Genomic DNA, 20675 nt, shown 5'->3' on the forward strand with positions numbered 1-20675 from the left:
TACAACAGGCACCATGCGGACTTTTGTAAATGGGAGTAATGTCCGAAATTTTCTACGCTTTGATCATTCCCTGGGAGACCAGTAGTAGTTTCCGAAGCACATCTGGAGTCATTCTGCAATCTGATGACCTACAGAGTTTTGATGAAACACAAAAATTGCATCGGAATTGAATACAACAGGCACAATAAAGACTTTCCACCATGCGACTAATGTCTAAAATTGTCTACACTTTGATCGTTCACTGGAAGACTAGTAGTAGTTTCCGAAGAACACATGGAGGCATTTTGTAATTTGTGGACCTTCAGAGTGTTGATGAAACACGAAATTGCATCGGGAATAAATACAACAAGCACCATGTAGGCTTCTCTCCATGGGAGTAATGTCTCAAACTCTCAACGCTTTGATCGTTCCCTGGAAGACCAGCAGTAGTTTCCGAAGCACATCTGTACGCATTCTGTAATCTGTGGACCTTCAGAGTGTTGATGAAACACAGAAATTGCATCGGGATTGAATACAACTTTCACCATGCGCTCTTTTCTCCATGGGGGTAATGTCTGAAACTGTCTACGATTTGATCGTTCCCAAGATGACCAGTACTGGTTTCCGAAGCACATCTGGAGGCATTCTGAAATCTGTGGACCTTCAGGGTGTTGATGAAACACAGAAATTGCATTGTGATTGACTATAACAGGCACCATGCGAATTGTTATACATGGGAGTAATGTCTCGAACTGTCTACGCTTTGATCGTACCTTGGAAGACCAGTAGTAGTTTCCTAAGCACATCTGGAGGCATTCTGTAATCTGTAGACCTTTGGAGTGTTGATAAAACACAGAAATAGCATCGGGATTGAATACAGTAGGCACCATGCGGACTTTTCTCCATGGGAGTTATGTCTCAAACTGTCTCCCGTTTCATCGTTTCCTGGGTGACCAGTAGTAGTTTCCAAAGCACATCTGGAGTAACTCTTTAATCTGTGAACCTTCAGAGTTATGATGAAACACAGAAATAGCATCGGGATTGAATACAACAGGCACCATGCGGACTTTTCTGCATGGGAGTAATGTCTCAAACTGTGCCCGCTTTGATCGTTCTCTGGAAGAGCAGTAGTAGTTTACGAAGCAAATCTGGAGGCATTCTGTAATCTGTGGACATACAGGGTGTTGAGGAAAAAACAGATATTGCATAGGGATTGAATACAACATTCACCATGCGCACTTTTCTCCATGGCAGAAATGTCTTATTCTTTCTAAACTTTTATCGTTACCTGGAAGATCAGTAGTAATTTCCGAACCACATTTGGAGGCATTCTGTAAGCTGTGGACCTTCAATGTGTTGATGAAACACAGAAATTGCATCGGGAATGAATACAACAAGCACCATGTTTACTTCTCTCCATGGGAGTAATGTCTCAAGATGTCTACGTTTTTGATCGTTCCCTGGAAGAATTGCATCGGGATTGAATACAACAGACACCATGCGCAGTTTTCTAAATGGGGTTAATGTCTCCACTGTCTACGATTTGATCGTTCCCGAGATGAGCAGTACTGGTTTCCGAAGCACATCTGGAGGCATTCTGTAATCTGTGGACCTTCAGAGTGTTGATGAAACACAGAAATTGCATCGGGATTGAATACAACAGGCAACATGCGGACATTTCTGATTGGGAGTAATGTCTCAAACTGTGTCCGCTTTGATCGGTCCCTGGAAGACCAGTAGTAGTTTCCTCAGCACATCTGCAGGCATTCTGTAATCTATGGTCATTTAGAGTGTTGATGAAACACAGAAATAGCATCGGGATTGAATACAACAGGTCCAATGCAGACTTTTCGCCATGGGAGTAATGTTTCAAAGTGTCTCCGCTTTGATCGTCCCCTGGACGGACAGTAGTAGTTTCCGAAGCACATCTGTACGCATTCTGTAATCTGTGGACCTTCAGAGTGTTGATGAAACACAGAAATTGCATCGGGATTGAATACAACTTTCACCATGCGCTCTTTTCTCCATGGGGGTAATGTCTGAAACTGTCTACGATTTGATCGTTCCCAAGATGACCAGTACTGGTTTCCGAAGCACATCTGGAGGCATTCTGAAATCTGTGGACCTTCAGGGTGTTGATGAAACACAGAAATTGCATTGTGATTGACTATAACAGGCACCATGCGAATTGTTATACATGGGAGTAATGTCTCGAACTGTCTACGCTTTGATCGTACCTTGGAAGACCAGTAGTAGTTTCCTAAGCACATCTGGAGGCATTCTGTAATCTGTAGACCTTTGGAGTGTTGATAAAACACAGAAATAGCATCGGGATTGAATACAGTAGGCACCATGCGGACTTTTCTCCATGGGAGTTATGTCTCAAACTGTCTCCCGTTTCATCGTTTCCTGGGTGACCAGTAGTAGTTTCCAAAGCACATCTGGAGTAACTCTTTAATCTGTGAACCTTCAGAGTTATGATGAAACACAGAAATAGCATCGGGATTGAATACAACAGGCACCATGCGGACTTTTCTGCATGGGAGTAATGTCTCAAACTGTGCCCGCTTTGATCGTTCTCTGGAAGAGCAGTAGTAGTTTACGAAGCAAATCTGGAGGCATTCTGTAATCTGTGGACATACAGGGTGTTGAGGAAAAAACAGATATTGCATAGGGATTGAATACAACATTCACCATGCGCACTTTTCTCCATGGCAGAAATGTCTTAATCTTTCTAAACTTTTATCGTTACCTGGAAGATCAGTAGTAATTTCCGAACCACATTTGGAGGCATTCTGTAAGCTGTGGACCTCCAATGTGTTGATGAAACACAGAAATTGCATCGGGAATGAATACAACAAGCACCATGTTTACTTCTCTCCATGGGAGTAATGTCTCAAGATGTCTACGTTTTTGATCGTTCCCTGGAAGAATTGCATCGGGATTGAATACAACAGACACCATGCGCAGTTTTCTAAATGGGGTTAATGTCTCCACTGTCTACGATTTGATCGTTCCCGAGATGAGCAGTACTGGTTTCCGAAGCACATCTGGAGGCATTCTGTAATCTGTGGACCTTCAGAGTGTTGATGAAACACAGAAATTGCATCGGGATTGAATACAACAGGCAACATGCGGACATTTCTGATTGGGAGTAATGTCTCAAACTGTGTCCGCTTTGATCGGTCCCTGGAAGACCAGTAGTAGTTTCCTCAGCACATCTGCAGGCATTCTGTAATCTATGGTCATTTAGAGTGTTGATGAAACACAGAAATAGCATCGGGATTGAATACAACAGGTCCAATGCAGACTTTTCGCCATGGGAGTAATGTGTCAAAGTGTCTCCGCTTTGATCGTCCCCTGGACGGACAGTAGTAGTTTCCGAAGCACATCTGTACGCATTCTGTAATCTGTGGACCTTCAGAGTGTTGATGAAACACAGAAATTGCATCGGGATTGAATACAACTTTCACCATGCGCTCTTTTCTCCATGGGGGTAATGTCTGAAACTGTCTACGATTTGATCGTTCCCAAGATGACCAGTACTGGTTTCCGAAGCACATCTGGAGGCATTCTGAAATCTGTGGACCTTCAGGGTGTTGATGAAACACAGAAATTGCATTGTATTTGACTACAACAGGCACCATGCGAATTGTTATACATGGGAGTAATGTCTCGAACTGTCTACGCTTTGATCGTACCTTGGAAGACCAGTAGTAGTTTCCTAAGCACATCTGGAGGCATTCTGTAATCTGTGGACCTTTGGAGTGTTGATAAAACACAGAAATAGCACCGGGATTGAATACAGTAGGCACCATGCTAACATTTCTCCATGGGAATAATGTCACGAACTGTCTCCCCTTTCATCGTTTCCTGGGTGACCAGTAGTAGTTTCCAAAGCACATCTGGAGTAACTCTTTAATCTGTGAACCTTCAGAGTTATGATGAAACACAGAAATAGCATCGGGATTGAATACAACAGGCACCATGCGGACTTTTCTGCATGGGAGTAATGTCTCAAACTGTGCCCGCTTTGATCGTTCTCTGGAAGACCAGTAGTAGTTTACGAAGCAAATCTGGAGGCATTCTGTAATCTGTGGACTTTCAGGGTGTTGAGGAAAAAACAGATATTGCATAGGGATTGAATACAACATTCACCATGCGCACTTTTCTCCATGGCAGAAATGTCTTAATCTTTCTAAACTTTTATCGTTACCTGGAAGATCAGTAGTAATTTCCGAACCACATTTGGAGGCATTCTGTAAGCTGTGGACCTTCAATGTGTTGATGAAACACAGAAATTGCATCGGGAATGAATACAACAAGCACCATGTTTACTTCTCTCCATGGGAGTAATGTCTCAACATGTCTACGTTTTTGATCGTTCCCTGGAAGAATTGCATCGGGATTGAATACAACAGACACCATGCGCAGTTTTCTAAATGGGGTTAATGTCTCCACTGTCTACGATTTGATCGTTCCCGAGATGAGCAGTACTGGTTTCCGAAGCACATCTGGAGGCATTCTGTAATCTGTGGACCTTCAGAGTGTTGTTGAAACACAGAAATTGCATCGGGATTGAATACAACAGGCAACATGCGGACATTTCTGATTGGGAGTAATGTCTCAAACTGTGTCCGCTTTGATCGGTCCCTGGAAGACCAGTAGTAGTTTCCTCAGCACATCTGCAGGCATTCTGTAATCTATGGACTTTTAGAGTGTTGATGAAACACAGAAATAGCATCGGGATTGAATACAACAGGTCCAATGCAGACTTTTCGCCATGGGAGTAATGTTTCAAAGTGTCTCCGCTTTGATCGTCCCCTCGACGGACAGTAGTAGTTTCCGAAGCACATCTGTACGCATTCTGTAATCTGTTGACCTTCAGAGTGTTAATCAAACACAGAACTTGCATCGGGATTGAATACAACAGCCACCATGATGACTTTTTTAAATTTTTGTAATATCCCAAATTTTCTACGCTTTCATCATTCCCTCTGAGACCAGTGGCCCAACAGAGTTTTGATGAAACACAGAAACTGCATCGGGAGTGAATACAACAGGCACCATGCGGTCTTTCCTCCATGGGAGTAATGTCTTAACCTTTCTAAACTGTTATCGTTACCCGGAAGACCAGTAGTAATTTCCGAAGCACGTTTGGAGGAATTCTGTAACCTGTGGACCTTCAATGTGTTGATGAAACTCAGAAATTGCATCGGGATGGAATACAACAGGCACCATGCGGACTTTTCTCCATGGGAGTAATGTCTCAAACGGTGTCCGCTTTGATCGTTCCGTGGAACGCCTGTAATAGTTTCCGAAGCACATCTGGAGGCATTCTGTAATCTGTGGACCATCAGAGTGTTGATCAAACACAGAAATTGCATCGGGATTGAATACAACAGGCCCCATGCCGATGTGTGTCTATGGCAGTGTTGCCTCAAACTGTATTTTCATTTATAGATTCCTTGGAGACCAGTTGCAGTTTCCGAAGCTCGGCTGGACTCTTCCTGTAATCTGTGGACTTGCAGACTGTTGATGAAACACAGAAATTGTATCGGGACTGAATACAACAGGCACAATACCGACTTTTGTCCATGGGAGTAATACCTCAAACTGTCTATGATTTAATCAGTATCTGGGTGACCAGTTGTAGTTTTCGAAGCACAGCTGGAGGATTCCTGTAATCTGTGGCCCTCCACATCGTTTATGAAACACAGAAATAGGATCCGGATTTAATACAACACTCACCATGCCGACTTTTGTCCCTGGGAGTAATGCTTCAAACCTTCTGCAAATTGATCAATTCCTAGGAGACCAGTAGTAGTTTCCGAGGCACAGCTGTAGGCCTCCTCTAATCTGTGGAACTTCAGAGTATTGATGAAACATGGAAACAGCATCTGGATTTAATACAACACTCACCATGCCGATGTTTGTCCCTGGGAGTAATGCTTCAAACCTTCTACGAATTGATCGTTTCCTGGGAGACCAGTAGTAGTTTCCGACGCACTGCTGGATTCTTCCTCTAATGTGTGGAACTTCAGAGTGTTGATAATACACAGTAATTGCATCGGGATTGAATACAGCAGGCCCTGTGCCTACTTTTGTCGATAGGAGTAATGCCTTAAACTTTCTATTCTTTGACAGATTCCTGGGGACCTAGTAGTAGTTTCCAAAGCACCGCTGGAGGCTTCCTGTAATCTGTGGACCTTCAGAGTGTTGATCAAACACAGAAATACCATCGGGATTTAATACAACAGGCACCATGCCGAAGTTTGTCCATGGGAGTGTTGCCTAAAATTGTATATGCTTTAATCGGTTCCTGGGTGACCAGTAGCAGTTTTCGCAGCACCGCTGGATGCTTCCTGTAGTCTGTGGATCTTCATAGAGTTGATGAAACACAGATATAGCATTGGGAGTTAATACAACTCCCTGAGAGTAATGCCTCAAACTGTCAATGGTTTGATCGATTTCTTGGAGTCCAGTAGCAGTTTCAGAAGCAAAGCTGCAGAATTACTGTAATCTGTGGACCTTGAGAGTATTGATGAAACACAGATATTGCATCGGGATTGAATACAACAGACACCATGTGGTCTTTTCACCATGGGAGTAATGTCTCAAACTGTCTACGTTTTGATCGTTCCCTGGAAGACCTGTAGTAGATTCCGAAGCACATCTGGAGGCATTCTGTAATCTGTGGACCTTTATAGTATTGATAAAATACAGAAATTGCATAGGGATTGAATACAACAGGCACCATGCGAACTGTTATCCATGGGAGTAACGTCTCAAACTGTCTACTCCTTGATCGTTCCTTGGAAAACCAGTAGTAGTTTCTTAAGCACATCTGGAGGCATTCTGTAATCTATGGTCCTTTGGAGTGTCGATAGAACACAGAAATATCATAGGGGCTGAATACAACAGGCACCATGCCGACTTTTCTCCATGGGTGTAATGTCTCAAACGATCTCCGCTTTGATCGTTTCCTGGAAGGCCAGCAGTAGTTTCCGAAGCAAATCTGGCGGCATTCTGTAATCTGTGGCCCCTCAGAGTGTTGATCAAACACAGAAATTGGATCGGGATTGAATACATCAGGCACCATGCGGACGTTTCTCCATGGGCTAATGTCCAAAACTGTCTATGCTTTGATCATTCCCTGGGAGACCAGTAGTAGTTTCCGAAGCACATCTGAACTCATTCTGTAATCTGTGGAGTTTCAGAGTGTTGATGAATCAAAGAAATTGCATCGGGATTGAATACGACAGGCACCATACGGACTTTTCTCTATGGGAGTAATGTCTCAAATTGTCTAAGTTTTGATCGTTCCTTGGAAGACCAGTAGTCGTTTCCAAAGCACATTTGGAGGCATTCTGTAATCTGTGGACCTTCAGAGTGTTGATGAAACACAGAAATAGCATCGGGATTGAATACAACAGGCACCATGCGGACTTTTCTGCATGGGAGTAATGTCTCAAACTGTGCCAGCTTTGATCGTTCTCTGGAAGACCAGTAGTAGTTTACGAAGCAAATCTGGAGGCATTCTGTAATCTGTGGACTTTCAGGGTGTTGAGGAAAAAACAGATATTGCATAGGGATTGAATACAACATTCACCATGCGCACTTTTCTCCATGGCAGAAATGTCTTAATCTTTCTAAACTTTTATCGTTACCTGGAAGATCAGTAGTAATTTCCGAACCACATTTGGAGGCATTCTGTAAGCTGTGGACCTTCAATGTGTTGATGAAACACAGAAATTGCATCGGGAATGAATACAACAAGCACCATGTTTACTTCTCTCCATGGGAGTAATGTCTCAACATGTCTACGTTTTTGATCGTTCCCTGGAAGAATTGCATCGGGATTGAATACAACAGACACCATGCGCAGTTTTCTAAATGGGGTTAATGTCTCCACTGTCTACGATTTGATCGTTCCCGAGATGAGCAGTACTGGTTTCCGAAGCACATCTGGAGGCATTCTGTAATCTGTGGACCTTCAGAGTGTTGTTGAAACACAGAAATTGCATCGGGATTGAATACAACAGGCAACATGCGGACATTTCTGATTGGGAGTAATGTCTCAAACTGTGTCCGCTTTGATCGGTCCCTGGAAGACCAGTAGTAGTTTCCTCAGCACATCTGCAGGCATTCTGTAATCTATGGACTTTTAGAGTGTTGATGAAACACAGAAATAGCATCGGGATTGAATACAACAGGTCCAATGCAGACTTTTCGCCATGGGAGTAATGTTTCAAAGTGTCTCCGCTTTGATCGTCCCCTCGACGGACAGTAGTAGTTTCCGAAGCACATCTGTACGCATTCTGTAATCTGTTGACCTTCAGAGTGTTAATCAAACACAGAACTTGCATCGGGATTGAATACAACAGCCACCATGATGACTTTTTTAAATTTTTGTAATATCCCAAATTTTCTACGCTTTCATCATTCCCTCTGAGACCAGTGGCCCAACAGAGTTTTGATGAAACACAGAAACTGCATCGGGAGTGAATACAACAGGCACCATGCGGTCTTTCCTCCATGGGAGTAATGTCTTAACCTTTCTAAACTGTTATCGTTACCCGGAAGACCAGTAGTAATTTCCGAAGCACGTTTGGAGGAATTCTGTAACCTGTGGACCTTCAATGTGTTGATGAAACTCAGAAATTGCATCGGGATGGAATACAACAGGCACCATGCGGACTTTTCTCCATGGGAGTAATGTCTCAAACGGTGTCCGCTTTGATCGTTCCGTGGAACGCCTGTAATAGTTTCCGAAGCACATCTGGAGGCATTCTGTAATCTGTGGACCATCAGAGTGTTGATCAAACACAGAAATTGCATCGGGATTGAATACAACAGGCCCCATGCCGATGTGTGTCTATGGCAGTGTTGCCTCAAACTGTATTTTCATTTATAGATTCCTTGGAGACCAGTTGCAGTTTCCGAAGCTCGGCTGGACTCTTCCTGTAATCTGTGGACTTGCAGACTGTTGATGAAACACAGAAATTGTATCGGGACTGAATACAACAGGCACAATACCGACTTTTGTCCATGGGAGTAATACCTCAAACTGTCTATGATTTAATCAGTATCTGGGTGACCAGTTGTAGTTTTCGAAGCACAGCTGGAGGATTCCTGTAATCTGTGGCCCTCCACATCGTTTATGAAACACAGAAATAGGATCCGGATTTAATACAACACTCACCATGCCGACTTTTGTCCCTGGGAGTAATGCTTCAAACCTTCTGCAAATTGATCAATTCCTAGGAGACCAGTAGTAGTTTCCGAGGCACAGCTGTAGGCCTCCTCTAATCTGTGGAACTTCAGAGTATTGATGAAACATGGAAACAGCATCTGGATTTAATACAACACTCACCATGCCGATGTTTGTCCCTGGGAGTAATGCTTCAAACCTTCTACGAATTGATCGTTTCCTGGGAGACCAGTAGTAGTTTCCGACGCACTGCTGGATTCTTCCTCTAATGTGTGGAACTTCAGAGTGTTGATAATACACAGTAATTGCATCGGGATTGAATACAGCAGGCCCTGTGCCTACTTTTGTCGATAGGAGTAATGCCTTAAACTTTCTATTCTTTGACAGATTCCTGGGGACCTAGTAGTAGTTTCCAAAGCACCGCTGGAGGCTTCCTGTAATCTGTGGACCTTCAGAGTGTTGATCAAACACAGAAATACCATCGGGATTTAATACAACAGGCACCATGCCGAAGTTTGTCCATGGGAGTGTTGCCTAAAATTGTATATGCTTTAATCGGTTCCTGGGTGACCAGTAGCAGTTTTCGCAGCACCGCTGGATGCTTCCTGTAGTCTGTGGATCTTCATAGAGTTGATGAAACACAGATATAGCATTGGGAGTTAATACAACTCCCTGAGAGTAATGCCTCAAACTGTCAATGGTTTGATCGATTTCTTGGAGTCCAGTAGCAGTTTCAGAAGCAAAGCTGCAGAATTACTGTAATCTGTGGACCTTGAGAGTATTGATGAAACACAGATATTGCATCGGGATTGAATACAACAGACACCATGTGGTCTTTTCACCATGGGAGTAATGTCTCAAACTGTCTACGTTTTGATCGTTCCCTGGAAGACCTGTAGTAGATTCCGAAGCACATCTGGAGGCATTCTGTAATCTGTGGACCTTTATAGTATTGATAAAATACAGAAATTGCATAGGGATTGAATACAACAGGCACCATGCGAACTGTTATCCATGGGAGTAACGTCTCAAACTGTCTACTCCTTGATCGTTCCTTGGAAAACCAGTAGTAGTTTCTTAAGCACATCTGGAGGCATTCTGTAATCTATGGTCCTTTGGAGTGTCGATAGAACACAGAAATATCATAGGGGCTGAATACAACAGGCACCATGCCGACTTTTCTCCATGGGTGTAATGTCTCAAACGATCTCCGCTTTGATCGTTTCCTGGAAGGCCAGCAGTAGTTTCCGAAGCAAATCTGGCGGCATTCTGTAATCTGTGGCCCCTCAGAGTGTTGATCAAACACAGAAATTGGATCGGGATTGAATACATCAGGCACCATGCGGACGTTTCTCCATGGGCTAATGTCCAAAACTGTCTATGCTTTGATCATTCCCTGGGAGACCAGTAGTAGTTTCCGAAGCACATCTGAACTCATTCTGTAATCTGTGGAGTTTCAGAGTGTTGATGAATCAAAGAAATTGCATCGGGATTGAATACGACAGGCACCATACGGACTTTTCTCTATGGGAGTAATGTCTCAAATTGTCTAAGTTTTGATCGTTCCTTGGAAGACCAGTAGTCGTTTCCAAAGCACATTTGGAGGCATTCTGTAATCTGTGGACCTTCAGAGTGTTGATGAAACACAGAAATAGCATCGGGATTGAATACAACAGGCACCATGCGGACTTTTCTGCATGGGAGTAATGTCTCAAACTGTGCCCGCTTTGATCGTTCTCTGGAAGACCAGTAGTAGTTTACGAAGCAAATCTGGAGGCATTCTGTAATCTGTGGACTTTCAGGGTGTTGAGGAAAAAACAGATATTGCATAGGGATTGAATACAACATTCACCATGCGCACTTTTCTCCATGGCAGAAATGTCTTAATCTTTCTAAACTTTTATCGTTACCTGGAAGATCAGTAGTAATTTCCGAACCACATTTGGAGGCATTCTGTAAGCTGTGGACCTTCAATGTGTTGATGAAACACAGAAATTGCATCGGGAATGAATACAACAAGCACCATGTTTACTTCTCTCCATGGGAGTAATGTCTCAACATGTCTACGTTTTTTAATCGTTCCCTGGAAGAATTGCATCGGGATTGAATACAACAGACACCATGCGCAGTTTTCTAAATGGGGTTAATGTCTCCACTGTCTACGATTTGATCGTTCCCGAGATGAGCAGTACTGGTTTCCGAAGCACATCTGGAGACATTCTGTAATCTGTGGACCTTCAGAGTGTTGATGAAACACAGAAATTGCATCGGGATTGAATACAACAGGCAACATGCGGACATTTCTGATTGGGAGTAATGTCTCAAACTGTGTCCGCTTTGATCGGTCCCTGGAAGACCAGTAGTAGTTTCCTCAGCACATCTGCAGGCATTCTGTAATCTATGGACTTTTAGAGTGTTGATGAAACACAGAAATAGCATCGGGATTGAATACAACAGGTCCAATGCAGACTTTTCGCCATGGGAGTAATGTTTCAAAGTGTCTCCGCTTTGATCGTCCCCTCGACGGACAGTAGTAGTTTCCGAAGCACATCTGTACGCATTCTGTAATCTGTGGACCTTCAGAGTGTTAATCAAACACAGAACTTGCATCGGGATTGAATACAACAGCCACCATGATGACTTTTTTAAATTTTTGTAATATCCCAAATTTTCTACGCTTTCATCATTCCCTCTGAGACCAGTGGCCCAACAGAGTTTTGATGAAACACAGAAACTGCATCGGGAGTGAATACAACAGGCACCATGCGGTCTTTCCTCCATGGGAGTAATGTCTTAACCTTTCTAAACTGTTATCGTTACCCGGAAGACCAGTAGTAATTTCCGAAGCACGTTTGGAGGAATTCTGTAACCTGTGGACCTTCAATGTGTTGATGAAACTCAGAAATTGCATCGGGATGGAATACAACAGGCACCATGCGGACTTTTCTCCATGGGAGTAATGTCTCAAACGGTGTCCGCTTTGATCGTTCCGTGGAACGCCTGTAATAGTTTCCGAAGCACATCTGGAGGCATTCTGTAATCTGTGGACCATCAGAGTGTTGATCAAACACAGAAATTGCATCGGGATTGAATACAACAGGCCCCATGCCGATGTGTGTCTATGGCAGTGTTGCCTCAAACTGTATTTTCATTTATAGATTCCTTGGAGACCAGTAGCAGTTTCCGAAGCTCGGCTGGACTCTTCCTGTAATCTGTGGACTTGCAGACTGTTGATGAAACACAGAAATTGTATCGGGACTGAACACAACAGGCACAATGCCGACTTTTGTCCATGGGAGTAATACCTCAAACTGTCTATGATTTAATAAGTATCTGGGTGACCAGTTGTAGTTTTCGAAGCACAGCTGGAGGATTCCTGTAATCTGTGGCCCTCCAGATCGTTTATGAAACACAGAAATAGGATCCGGATTTAATACAACACTCACCATGCCGACTTTTGTCCCTGGGAGTAATGCTTCAAACCTTCTGCAAATTGATCAATTCCTAGGAGACCAGTAGTAGTTTCCGAGGCACAGCTGTAGGCCTCCTCTAATCTGTGGAACTTCAGAGTATTGATGAAACATGGAAACAGCATCTGGATTTAATACAACACTCACCATGCCGATGTTTGTCCCTGGGAGTAATGCTTCAAACCTTCTACGAATTGATCGTTTCCTGGGAGACCAGTAGTAGTTTCCGACGCACTGCTGGATTCTTCCTCTAATGTGTGGAACTTCATAGTGTTGATAATACACAGTAATTGCATCGGGATTGAATACAGCAAGCCCTGTGCCTACTTTTGTCGATAGGAGTAATGCCTTAAACTTTCTATTCTTTGACAGATTCCTGGGGACCTAGTAGTAGTTTCCAAAGCACCGCTGGAGGCTTCCTGTAATCTGTGGACCTTCAGAGTGTTGATCAAACACAGAAATACCATCGGGATTTACTACAACAGGCACCATGCCGAAGTTTGTCCATGGGAGTGTTGCCTAAAATTGTATATGCTTTATCGGTTCCTGGGTGACCAGTAGCAGTTTTCGCAGCACCGCTGGATGCTTCCTGTGGTCTGTGGATCTTCATAGAGTTGATGAAACACAGATATAGCATCGGGAGTTAATACAACTCCCTGAGAGTAATGCCTCAAACTGTCAATGGTTTGATCGATTCCTTGGAGACCAGTAGCAGTTTCAGAAGCAAAGCTGCAGAATTACTGTAATCTGTGGACCTTGAGAGTATTGATGAAACACAGAAATAGCATCGGGATTTAATACAACAGGCACCATGCCGACTTTTGTCTTTGCGAGTAATGCCTCAAACTGCCTATGATTTGATCGATTCCTGGAAAACCAGAAGTAGTATTCGAAGCACAGCTGGAGGCTTCCTGTAATCTGTGGACCTTCAGAGTGTTGATGAAACACATAAATTGCATCGGGATTTAATACAACAGGCACCATGCCGATTTCTATCTCACATTGTCTATCTTTGTTGATTCCTGGGAGACTAGTAGATGTTTCCGATGTGTATATAGAGGCATACTGTAATCTTTGGACCTTCAAAGTGTTGATGAAACACAGAAATTGCATCGGGACTGAATACAACATGCACCAAGCCGACTTTTGTCCATGGGAGTAATGCCTCAAAGTAACTATGCTTTGATCGATTCCTGGGAGAGCAGTAGTAGTTTCCGAAGCGCAGCTGGAGGCTTTTTATAATCTGTGGACCTTCAGAGTGTTGATGAAACACAGAAATTGATTGGGAATTGAATGCAACAGGCACCATGCCGACTTTTGTCCATGGGATTAATGCCTCAAACTGTCTATGCTTTGATCGATTCTTGGGAGATTAGTGGTAGTTTCTGAAGCACAGCTGTAGGCTTCCTGTAATATGTGGACGTTCAGAGTGTTGGAAAACACACTAATTGTATCAGGATTGAATACAACAAACACCATGCCAACTTTTGTCTATGGGAGTAATGCCTCAAACGGTCTATACTTTAATCGGTTTCTGGGAGACCAGTAATAGTTTCCGAAGCACAGCTGGAGGCTTCCTGTAATCTGTGGACCTTCAGAGTGTTGTTGAAACACATAAGTTGCTTCGGGATTGAATACAACAGGCCCCATGCCTACTTTTGTAGATGGGAGTATTGACTTAAACTTTCTATTCATTGATCTATTCCTGGGAGAACAGTAATAGGTTCCGAAGCACCTATGGAGGCCTCCTTTAATCTGTGGACCTTCAGAGTGTTGATGAAACTCAGAAATTGCGTCGGGATCTAATATAAAAGGCACCATGCTGCCGTTTGTCCCTCTGAGTAATGCCTCGAACCGTCTTCGAATTAATCGGTTCCTGGTAGACCAGTAGTAGTTTCCGACGCACAGCTTGAGGTTTCCTCTAATCTGTGGAACTTCAGAGTGTTGATGAAACACAGAAATTGCATCGGGATTGAATACAACACTCACCATGCCGACTTCAGTCCATGGGAGTAATGCCTCAAACTGTCTATACTTTAATCGGTTCTTGGGAGACCAGTAGTAGTTTCCGAATCACAGCTGGAGGCTTTCTGTAATCTGTGGAGCTTCAGAGTGTTGATGAAACACAGAAATTGCATCGCGATTGAATACAACAGGCCCCATGCATACTTTTGTCCATGGGAGTAATGCCATATACTTTCTGGGAGAACATTAGTAGTTTCCGAAGCACAGCTGGAAGCTTCCTATAATCTGTGGACCTTCCGAGTTTGGATGAAACACAGAAATAGCATCCGGACTGAATGCAACAGGCAGCATTCCGACTTTTATCCATGGGAGTAATGCTCAAACTGTCTATGTTTTGATCGATTACTGGGAGACTAGTAGTAGTTTCCGAAGCACAGCTGGAGGTCTCCCTGCAGTTTCGAGGGTAAGAATAGGCCCGCGGTATTCCTGCCTGTCATAAGAGGCGACTAAAAGGAGTTTCAAAAGTTTCGGCCTCATGTGATGGTTCCTTCTTGGGTTTGATTTGCCATTTTCAAAATTTCCGTTGTTAGTGCGTGCCATTTGGGGAAGGACGCCTTACTTGGTGTTTTTCTATTGGTCCATCGTGCACCTCTATCTTGCATGCTACCTACTGTCGTGTGGCGGGATTTACACCCCTATGTCTTCTGGGTTGCCTCCTTGTCTTGTGTGCAATCCCCTTCTTAGCGCCCATGACAACTGTGGACCCTTTCAACACCTAAAATCCAGCACGGTAGCCAGTCCGTTGTTGTGGGGTCGTCAAGTTCCCTCTTGGTGGTAGCCCCCTGACCACGCAGGGATCACACTACAGATGCCAGAGCTGTTTCCTCCCCATGCATGCCAAGGAGTATGTGCCCATCTTGTCTGGGGTACGGGGACTCCGGGCAATGGGATATCGGCCAGGTACCCATTGCTTTGGCTGGGTGGCGCCCTTGGGGAGAGCCCTCGTTCGGAGTAGGTGGCATCTGGGCGGATGTGGATCAATGAAGTGCAATAAATCTCACCAAGCTGGTGGTCGCACTCCCACCAGCGTCTCTAAGCGAGGCAGAATTGAATTTGATGCTGCACAATATGACCCTCAGTCGTTCCCCTCGTTGGCTGCGCTGTGGTAGGGACACAGATCTAGTGCTGAGCCGGAGCCTTATGTACCAAAATACCTTGTCTGCAGCAGGACTGATGCTGACTCCTTTCTTTCGACAAAGCCTTTGTTTTTTGTGGAGCACCTGGAGGATAAGTTTGGGGAAGTGGTGGGGTTGTCTAAAATGAGGAATGGGTTCATCCTCCTCAAGACGTCCTCCCCGGCCCAGTCACGAGCGTTGCTCTTGTGTGATAAGCTGGGAGACGTCCCTGTTACCGCCACTCCCCACAGTAGCTTAAATATGGTCCAGGGGATTATTTACCATCGTGGCCTCTTGTTACAGTCCGATGACGAGCTGACTTGGAACGACGTGGTGTGCATTTTGTCCGTCATGTGCACAGAGGACCCAAGACTAACAGGGTGGCCACCAGTGCCTTTATCTTGGCCTTCGAGGGTGCTGTATTGCCTGAGAAGGTCAAGGTAATGGTTTACCGTTGTGACGTCAAGCCATATGTCCCTCCCCCGATGCGGTGCTTCCAGTGCTGGAAGTTTGGGCATATGTCCTCCCATTGCCCATCCAGCGCCACATGTCGAGATTGCGGACGCCCCTCTCATCCCGATTCTCCATGTGCGCCTCCGCCTGTCTGTGTCAACTGTGGGGAACACCACTCTCCATGCTCGCCAGACTGCCGCATTCTTCATAAGGAGCGGAAGATAATGGAATTTAAGACCCTGGACCGGCTTACTTATCGTGAGGCAAAACTTAAATTCGAAAGGTTGTATCCTGTCCCACTTCGAACATCCTATGCTGCAGCCACGTTATCGTCGCCCTCCCGGGCGGCAGTTGTCGTCTCATCTGTGCCGCCTTCAGTGGGTCCTCGGGGCCGTACATCTCTGTCTGCCCCCCTCGTGTCTGGGGGAAGCCTTCCTCTGTTGCCCCCTTTTCTGTCACTCCCCCCGCACATGCTTCGGGAGTGACATCTGCTCCAAAACCAGGGGGCTCGGTCCCTCCCCCTCCCCCTCCTTCTCCGCCGGCGTTGCCTCTGCCGGTTCCTCTCTCACGGAAGGGGTCCCTTGGGGCCCTCCCTTCTTCCGTTTCTTCTCCTACCCCGCCGGATGTCAGCCAGTGGCTGAATGTTCCGCCACCTGCTGGTCGTCAGGCCTCGGCCTCCGACGCTCCTCCAGAGAAACTCTCCCAGCCCTCTAAGCCAAAGGACAGACGCGAGAAGAAGGAACGGAACGTGTTCAAGAAAAAGCACGCGCCGGCGGTTTCAGTACCGCCTGCAGTACATAGTTCTGGCTCTGGGGATCATTGGAGATCCTCGCCTCTGCTGCGGATCTCGCCCTCACGGAACCCTCGGGGGCCTCTCTTATGGACAAAGCTGACTCTCACCCGGTGGCGGCCGTTGACTCTGAGGCGCCGTCTGCCTCTTAGTCGCCTTCACGCCCTCCCAGTCCCTTCCTGCTTCCATTCTCCAGTGGAATTGCGGCGATTATTTCCGCCACCTGCCTGAGCTCCGGATGCTTCTGAGTATTTCCCCTGTTCTCTGCATTGCTCTTCAGTAAACTTGGTTTCCAGCAATGCGGACCCCTGTCCTTCGCGGTTATCGGGGATACTATAAGAACCGCGCTGACTGTCAATGAGCTTCAGGTGGAGTTTGCCTCTTTGTTCACCACTCTGTCTGTAGCTCGCCAGTACCCCTTCTGACGCCTTTAGAGGCAGTCGCTGTCAGGATTGAGCTCTCGCCGGCTATTACTGTTTGCTCTGTTTACGTTCCTCCGTATGGGCAGCTCCCCCGACACGTCTTGGCTGCGCTGCTGGCTCAACTCCCGCCGCCGTTGCTGCTTCTGGGCGATTTCAATGCCCACAACCCTCTATGGGGTGGGACTGTCTCTGATGACCGCGGTCGCACCGTGGAGCATGTGTTGGCTCAGCTCGACCTTAGCCTCTTGAACACTGGTGCTCCCACGCATTTCAGTGTAGCCCATGGCTCGTTCTCGGCCATCGATCTCTCTCTTTGCAGCCCCGGACTTGTCCCATCCCTTCACTGGAGAGTGCATCCTGACCTGTGTGGTAGTGACCATTTTCCCATCTATCTGTCACTGCCCCAGTGTCATTCTTCTGAGCGCCTGCCCCGCTGGGCTCTCAACAGGGCTGACTGGCCAGCTTTTACTTCCTCTGCCACCATTGCTTCTCCCCCACAGGGTGACATTGACGAGGTGGTCTGTGTCTTGACCACGTCAATTATTTCTGCGGCCGAGACTGCCATCCCCCACTCTTCTGGACTCCCTCGGAGGAAGGCTGTCCCCTGGTGGTCGCCGGAGATTGCTGAGGCTATTCGCGACCGTAGGCGGTCTCTCCAGCGTTATAAGCGGCACCCGCCTCTGGAGACCCTCATCGCCTTTAAGAAGCTCCGTGCCTTGGCCCGTCGTCTTATTGCACGGCGTAAGCAGGAGTGCTGGGAGAGGTACGTTTCATCCTTGGGCTCCCGTGTTTCCCCATTGCTCGTGTGGTCCCGCATCCGGCGGATTTATGGATACCAGACCCCTATGGGTGTCCCTGGAATCTCCCTGGACGGCGCTGTCTGCACTGACGCTGCCGCCATTGCTGACCACCTTGCCGCGCACTTTGCTACGAGCTCTGCGACTGCAACTTACCCTCCTGCCTTTCGCTCTCTAAAGGAGCGCGCTGAGCGGACGCCGTTATCATTCCACACACGTCGTTCTGAAAAATACAATGTTCCTTTCAGCGAGAGGGAATTCCTCGCTGCCCTCGCCGATTGCCCTGATACAGCACCAGGACCAGACTGCATCCACGCGCAGATGCTGAAGCATCTCTCCAGGGACTGCCAGAGACACATCCTCACCATCTTTAACTGCATTTGGAGCGAGGGCGTGTTCCCGAAGCAATGGCGAGAGGGTGTTATCGTCCCCATCTTGAAGCCCGGTGCGGACCCTCTGGCAGTGGACAGCTATCGTCCCATTACCCTCACCAACGTTTTGTGCAAATTGCTCGAACGTATGGTGGGGCGGCGTTTGTGTTGGGTCCTTGAGTCGCGTGGTCTCCTCGCTCCATCCCAGGGTGGCTTCCGTCAGGGCCGGTCTGCTGTGGATAATTTGGTGCGGCTGGAATCTGCTACCCATACGGCCTTCTCCCGCAGTCAGCATCTCGTTCTTATATTTTTTGATCTGCAGAAGGCATATGACACAACATGGAGGCATCACATCCTTGCTACGTTGCGTGAGTGGGGTCTTTGTGGTCAGCTCCCAGCTTTTCTTCAAAACTTTTTATTGCGCCTCTCTTTCCAGGTGCAAGTCGGTGCCACCTCTAGTTCATCTTAAATACAGGAAAATGGGGTCCCACAGGGCTCGGTGTTGAGCGTTTCCTTATTTCTAGTGGCCAATAATGGTCTGGCTGCAGCCGTGGGGTCGTCAGTGTCTCCTTCTTTGTATGCCGACGACTTCTTCATCTCATTTAGCTCAACGACTACGGGAGGCGCCGAACGCAGGCTGCAAGCAGCCGTTCGCAAGACGGCATCATGGGCTCTGACTCATGGATATCAGGTCTCTGCGGCCAAGACTCGAGTTATGCACTTCTGCAGACGTCAGACGGTCCACCCTCATCCGAAACCTTATCTCGACCGTCACCTACTTGAAGTGGTGGACACTAGCCGCTTCTTAGGATTCGTCTTTGATGCCCGGCTCACATGGGTTCCTCATATTACTCAGCTGAAGCAAAAGTGCTGGCGGCACCTCAACGCCCTCAGCTGCCTGAGCCGCGCGTCTTGGGGTGCAGATCGCTGCACGCTGTTGCGATTGTATAGAGCCCTTGTGCAGTCCAGGCTTGATTATGGAAGCCTGGCCTATGAGTCTGCATTACCCTCAGTGTTGATGTTGTTGGACCCCATACACCACTGTGGGTTTTGGCTTGCAACTGGCGCTTTCTGTACAAGCCCCGTGGATAGTACACTGGTGGAGGCCAGGGTTCCCCCGCTGCGGATTCGCCGCCACCGACTGCTCGCCGATTATGCTGTCCATGTGCATTGCTCACTGGGCCATCCCAATCATCGCCTGCTTTTCCCTGCCAGGGTCCTCCCTCTGCCCGACCGGCGACCTAGGTCTGGGCTTTCCATTGCTGTCCGTGTCCAGTCCCTGCTGACGGAACTGGGGTCGTTCCCTCTTCTGCCACCCTTACGGGTCCGTGCACCCACACCTCCCTGGTGTATGCGCCGGCCGGCCGGCCGCCTGGACTTGGCATGGGAACCCAAGGACTCGGTTCCGCATGTGGCCCTCCGTCGCCGTTTTCTTGTGCTCCTCGCCTCATTTTCAGGCTGTGAGCCTGTCTACACTGATGGTTCCCTGGTGGATGGTAGTACTGCCTACGCTTTTGCTCACGCTTCCAATGTTGAACAGCGCTCCTTGAAGGCTGGTCGCAGTATTTTTACTGCAGAGCTGGTGGCCATATTGCGCGCTCTTGAGCATATGCATTCCTGCTCAGGTAGGTCCATCGTCATCTGCAGTGACTCCCTGAGCAGCCTCCAGGCTATCGACCGCTGCTATACCTCTTCTCCTCTGGTATCCTTTATTCAGGAGTCTGTTTCTGCCATTACCCGCTCTGGTCGTTCAGTGGTCTTCGTTTGGACGCCAGGTCACGTTGGCATCCGAGGGAACGAATGTGTCGACAGGCTGGACAAAGGGGCGATCGACGACCCCACTTTGGAGATCGGCCTCCCAGCTCGTGATCTGCAGTTAGCGTTGCGCCGTAAGGTGCTTCGGATGTGGTATGACGAGTGGCGTAGCCTGACTTCGCCGAATAAACTGCGGGCTGTTAAGGAGACGACCAATGTGTGGCGGTCCTCCCTGCGGGCTTCTCACAGGGACTCTGCCATTATGTGTCGGCTCCGCATCAGCC

The sequence above is a fragment of the Schistocerca gregaria genome, chromosome 7, assembly GCF_023897955.1.
Source record: "Schistocerca gregaria isolate iqSchGreg1 chromosome 7, iqSchGreg1.2, whole genome shotgun sequence".
Classification (NCBI taxonomy): Eukaryota; Metazoa; Arthropoda; class Insecta; order Orthoptera; family Acrididae; genus Schistocerca; species Schistocerca gregaria.